Source organism: Thunnus thynnus, chromosome 7, assembly GCF_963924715.1.
Source record: "Thunnus thynnus chromosome 7, fThuThy2.1, whole genome shotgun sequence".
NCBI classification, from domain to species: Eukaryota; Metazoa; Chordata; class Actinopteri; order Scombriformes; family Scombridae; genus Thunnus; species Thunnus thynnus.
The window spans coordinates 8,919,241-8,925,240 of NC_089523.1; positions in this window are offsets into that span (position 1 = coordinate 8,919,241).

The window sequence follows — 6,000 nt, forward strand, 5'->3', positions numbered from 1 at the left end:
CTGGACAATTTAATGGTGTCCAGTATAGATAACATTTCATTAACTTATGTCTGATCTTTACTATCACAGCAAAGTGAATGTAAGAGAGAAAATGAGGGCAGGAGAGGTAGAAGAGGGGAGGTTCAGACTGACTGATCAAACTAACACTGAAGTTGTTAGATGTGGTGTTGCACACTCTTCCTAATGGATAAAATATATGAACCTCTTGTCGACTTTTGACATGTTTTTTTTATTTTTTTTATAGATGATGTGAAAGCTGAGACTATAATATACACCCAAGAAGTTAAATCGAGGTCCAACCATCATGTAAATTTAGTGTTTATATTAAGTTTGCATAAAATGTGTAAAATAATGTTTTTTTCTGCATACTTTAATTCATACTAATGTTAGAAAAACATTAGTATGAATTAATATTATTTGAAAACTATTAAATTAAGCTATTCATTATCTGAACATTGGTAGGATGTCTTAGTGCTACTGATCTTGACTGATATCATTTAATGATTCTACCTATTACTAGATTATTATTAGATGGCAGTAACATAACATCAGTACTCATTTCTACATACATTTTACATACAATTTACAATTTAATTGTAGAATAAAGTTCTATTCTCTACTTTACCTAAACTGTTGTGGTGTTGGTGCATTACTCAAACAAATGCCTCTGTGTCTCAACTCTATCTTTACTGTTCACAGCTCACTACACAATCTAATATAAGCTAATTGACATCAACAGTCTCATAACCCAGCATGCAATTGGGTGGTCAGCATTTTAAGCCTTTTGATGCGAAGACTTATCCAATTACCCACAATTCCCTAATCTCATCAGAAACTAAACATAAAAATAGTCAATCTGTAGGTGGCTACATTCTTTATTAACATGTTCTGTCCTTTGTAACCTATTAACCATTGTACTATAAAATAACACTGTATAGAGTTGCAGTGTGAAAGTGTTGAATCACCAGTTAAGTTTGTACTCAAATGCCTTATCTGCATTATTTTGATTTCCTTATTGAACAATGTAACATAAATTCTTGGGAAAAACAGCAAATTAATTAAACACAGCCCCTCTTCTGTATCATTTGTTTTCTCTGAGGTCCTTTTAAGTGAAAGCGAGTATCCAGTGATCAATACAGTCAGTTATATATTTGTACTGTAAATAAACACACATTTTTATTGAATGACATCATTAAGCTGCTCGACAGCATCCATCCGGGATGACGGGACAACACCAGTGGATGAAGGAGGGCTAATAGAGACATCTATTGCATCACTTCTTTTCAATCGCCAGTCTGTCTTCCTCTCAGCAGACAGACATCCTCACTTGACCTTGTTCTTCACTGTTATCTCTCCTCCTCTCTCCTCGGTCCTCTCCATCAACCCAGTCTATTATCAGCTCTCCCTGCTGGCTTTGTTGATACATTACTGTCCTCTAGAGAGACTGGAAGCTGGGTGTGTGTCATCTAGTGTACAGCGTGAAATCATGAAAATTGAACACCTAGGATAAATTATTAAAAGAGGGGTTGAATGGTACAAGTGTGAATTGTGAGCAAAACAAATAGCTTGAATCTTTTATACAGTCTCACCTCTAAATTTAATTGATTCTCAACTAAAACAAACCTGTACTTAATGTTTTTTGTTTTCTTTTTTTTTTAATTAATTTGACAAATTATAAGTTGTTGCTAGCTGCATAACAGAGGGGAGTTTCTTGGTTTGGCAGGCTTGTGTACTGTACGTACATTTTAATGATCTCCTGCTAAACAGGGAATGGCTTCAAGCTATTTTTATTCCTGGATATATAATTTCATGATGAAGTCTGACAGTGTTGGTAATGTAACAGCATCCTATTCCTGAGAGCAGTTTTTTTTTAAATGAATGAACCATCAGAACCAGTGGCTGCTATTCTTAATGTGTTGTTGTGGCAGACAGCTAAACAATGAAACCAACAGTCCATAGAAAATCCCACTATTCTCCTTCAACTGCCTATCAATCATCTCCCCTTCCTCCTCCTCGTCCTCCTCATCTGTGAATAGCGATTACAGCAACACAATGTTTTATACAGAACAGTCATTATTCACATGACTGGACATTTTAGGCATTAGAACAGTTGACGAATATTGTTGGTTATTGTGGTGAGGACAATCTCTTCCATCAAGCTAATGCTTGCACCCGATCCTGTTAATCTAACACCTGATGACAGAAAACACATTTTGTCTGTCTGGGACTGTGTTCAGGTATTTTAGGGGGGTATTTATCTTACCTCCTAAAAGGCACTTTCAGTTGCTAGAGAAAGTGAACTAAACCTAAAAAATAAAAAAAACATTTTATGAGCTTTCATCAACCACCTGCGTGTAGAAAGTATAAACCAGTCATGCAGTTAAGCACCAATGGAGAAACCCAGAGTAAACACACACACACCTAAACCATGAAATGATCTCTGAACACCACTCAAACTGTATCCATCTGTTGTCTCAGTGGAGCGTCAACTGTTGACATGATTGTTTAGGAGGTTGGGTGTTGTTGGTGAAGTCGCAGATGTTATTGTAACAAACAGATGTTGATTTGGTGTGTGTGTGCTGCAAATGTAAATGCATATTCTTTTCACACGTGTAGGTGTTTGTATCCAGCTGTCATTGACACTTTTATTTATGTAGAGTGTAGCAATTTTCTCCAGGTGTTTCTTTTTCTTCTTGGAGTTTGCGCTGTAATGTTGGCAACAGTGATGTCACCCATTTTCTGAAGTTGTATTTTCACCTGATGAATTCCACTTTTTCCTTAAAAGTGATATTCACCCCCAAATCTACCATTTATAAGGCTGCAGGCTTGAAAGGTGGCTGTAAAAAGTTTGTAATTAGTTTCTTCACTATGATACGGAGCCCAGGAGGTGTGATGGAGGAACAGATTATACTAAAACTAATTTATCCCCATGATTTAGTAATTTGTGTTCTTGATTTGATATATTATATATTTTGCCAGAAGTTTGAAGAAAACGATGAAGACATTTATTCTGGGTTGCCTCTCTTAGGCTTCCTCCACATACAAAACATCGTATGAATGTCAGGTCAGGTAATCTGTCAATATTTCCCTTTTAAAGCCAGACAGCAGTTAATTTTATTTTTCTGCTTTTGTTTGTGTGCTTGCTCAGCCCTCCATCACTCTGCCTGTCTATCTATCTCTCTGCTTCCCAGCTAGCCTATCTGGTGGTAGTTGTATCACTGGATTCATATCCAATGCAGATGAAGAGCTGCTGTTTATGAAGCTCCATCAAACCTGGAGAAATCGACATGGATTTCACACTACAGTGGCTCTACAAGAGGCCATGATTCTCTCTCGATTTGCAGCTTATCTGATGCAGGCATCGTGTGGCTGACTGACAGCTTCAAATTGAAAGGGTTTTCCTGTCATAGTTACTGCACCTATATGTGCAGGTGAGCATATATTTGAACAAACATGGCATATAGACTTGTGGCATATAGATTGTGCATACTGTATAAGCTCAGTAAGGCAATTTTTTCTCCACTGAGACTTCCTTGTATAATAAAACTACAATAAAAAGTTATTAAGAGCTGTAAATTAATAAGTGAGAAGTAAACATTTTAGAGAGCAGAATTGCGCTGTGAAACAGCCAGAACCGCATTTGGTTTCTGTGGGAGTTTCACAGTGCTTAATGGATGACTGAATCAGAGTCTTATCCAGTAGTTTCAGTAATTAAAGTTATTTAAATCATTGAAATTAGTATTAGTATTAGCTTTTCCCATGATAAGCCTATCATCTAAAATGTTTGCCTGAATACATAAATTATGCATATTTGTCTCCAAAATGTGCTGAGCTTGCAGAACAGGAACCACTGGCAGCCTGAGACCTCCCAGGGATAAAAATGAGTGTAATGAAAGAAGAGAGAAAATAACACATCACTTCAAGTATTTCATTTCTCACACTAAGTTCAATTACTTCCAATTATCAAACTGCATATCAATCAACAGATTCAGCTCTGATCATCAGTGACAAAGGCTGTGTTTTTATCTCACCAATCATTTCCTCTGTTTCGGATGTAAACCACTGAGAAATACTGAGAATTAAATTTTCATGTTAAATGATCGTGTTACTGCTGAATGGAAGACATTTCTGCACCAGGCGTCAGACTCAGTACAGTACTACAACAACATGATGAATAAACACACTCAGTCAGTGATTCACACACATCTAACCCTACAGTAAAAATGAACAGAGAGATGAAAATGAAAATAGTATTCTACCAAGAATATGCAGTGTATTCCCCAGTCTGTGTGTCTAAATATTGGATCTGCATGTCTAAATATTGGATCTGCGTGTCTATATATTGGATATGTGATAAAGTCCGGAGGCCTCCTCCTCCCTGGAGGAATCAAAGTGTAAACGCTCATTAAGTTGCTATAAATACATGTAATCCTACAGAGCCCTGGGGTGACAGCATTAGAGCTGAATGAAGATTCTGCATAACACTGACTGCACTAAAACATCAAACACCATGATGTAATGCTTTCACTGACAGCTAGTTTAAAACTAAAATATAAAAAGCTCCACAAAGTCCAGTGTTGCTTTCTTCTCTTCTTTTCTTCTCTGTGTACGAGTCACAGTGATAAAAGTTGTCCTTTCTCTCCTTGGGAATATATGACACCATCAGAACTTTTCTCTCCATCTATTTTACATTGTGTCTGTGAAAACTGAATCTCATCTCCATCATGTGTAGCTAGATCAGGAATAATGTACGTGGGGAAAACTGATGGGTTTCAGTTGGGATGTCTGGTGACCAAACTTTATGACAAGAAAAGAGCTGTTTAGATGTGTATTTTAGTTTATCACACATGTTGATACTAGGCCTGTGTTTAATCCCATGTGAAATGTATTATTGTAAAATGTGGATGCATTGTTACAGAACAAAGAACCTCAGCAGATGACTCACATATCTGGAAGTGAAACTAATTTTAATGCACAGGAGTAATTTCAGGAAAGTGATAATTTGCAAAAAAAAAAAAAAGAAAACAAACATGTGGTGCTTTTATCAAAAATAAATCTGTAGCTACTGCAAAAATTGACATTTTTAAGGAAGTAATGTACCATCCACAGTGTCCTGCACCTTTTTTTTTTGCATTAGGCATTCAGAGCTAGTTCTGGATATCTACATTAGATTCATCTCCACCAGATTTTCTGCTGGTCTGAAAGTCTCCTCTTCTCAAACTGTCCACACTCAGACTGCTGTCAAGACGAGTAAATCTAATGTCCTCTCATCTTCACTACACATCCAGCTCTGCCTGCCATCAACAAAGGTCAATCACCTTGACTTTGAACAATCCCTGTGAAAACTGATTTGGTTTTACTTTGGTGGAAGGTCTGAATGTTAGTCTTCATGCTTTGAACTTTGGATTTTCTATTTCAACAAACCGAGCAGTGAGCGGACAGTTGATTACTATTCAGAGCCTCTGTTTGTTCTTGTCTTTAGCCAATAGCTCACGACATATTTTAATGCCAAGAAAATAAAAATGAGATTTGCTGTATTCTTGACTGATACTGCACAACTGCACCGACTTGTGTTCATATCTCCATCAAGGTCACACTTCCAATAAAGCCTGCAAACATTGGATTTCAATTGTATACATTAATAAGTGAAAAGGAGTGGGATCAGTAATGAATGGCAACTTAGAAAGGGCTACTTGCTGGATGAGAACACAGCAGTCATGAGGTTTTTCAGGATGGTCAAACCATCATAATGAAGAGATAAGGAGGACAGAAGACTAACTCGAAAAATGAAGATCAGTCAGTGTTTGTCCATGAATTTGAGAGACAGTTACAGTAGCTGGATCTGACAGACATCTGTGAATGGAAAATAAATGGAGAGCTACACATGCAACTGTGAGAGGCAGATCAGATGGAGAGGGGTTTCAAAATCTCAAAAGTGTATGACCATGGAGAATAAAATTATCATCAAATATATATTTTCAATTTCATATCATTCATCTT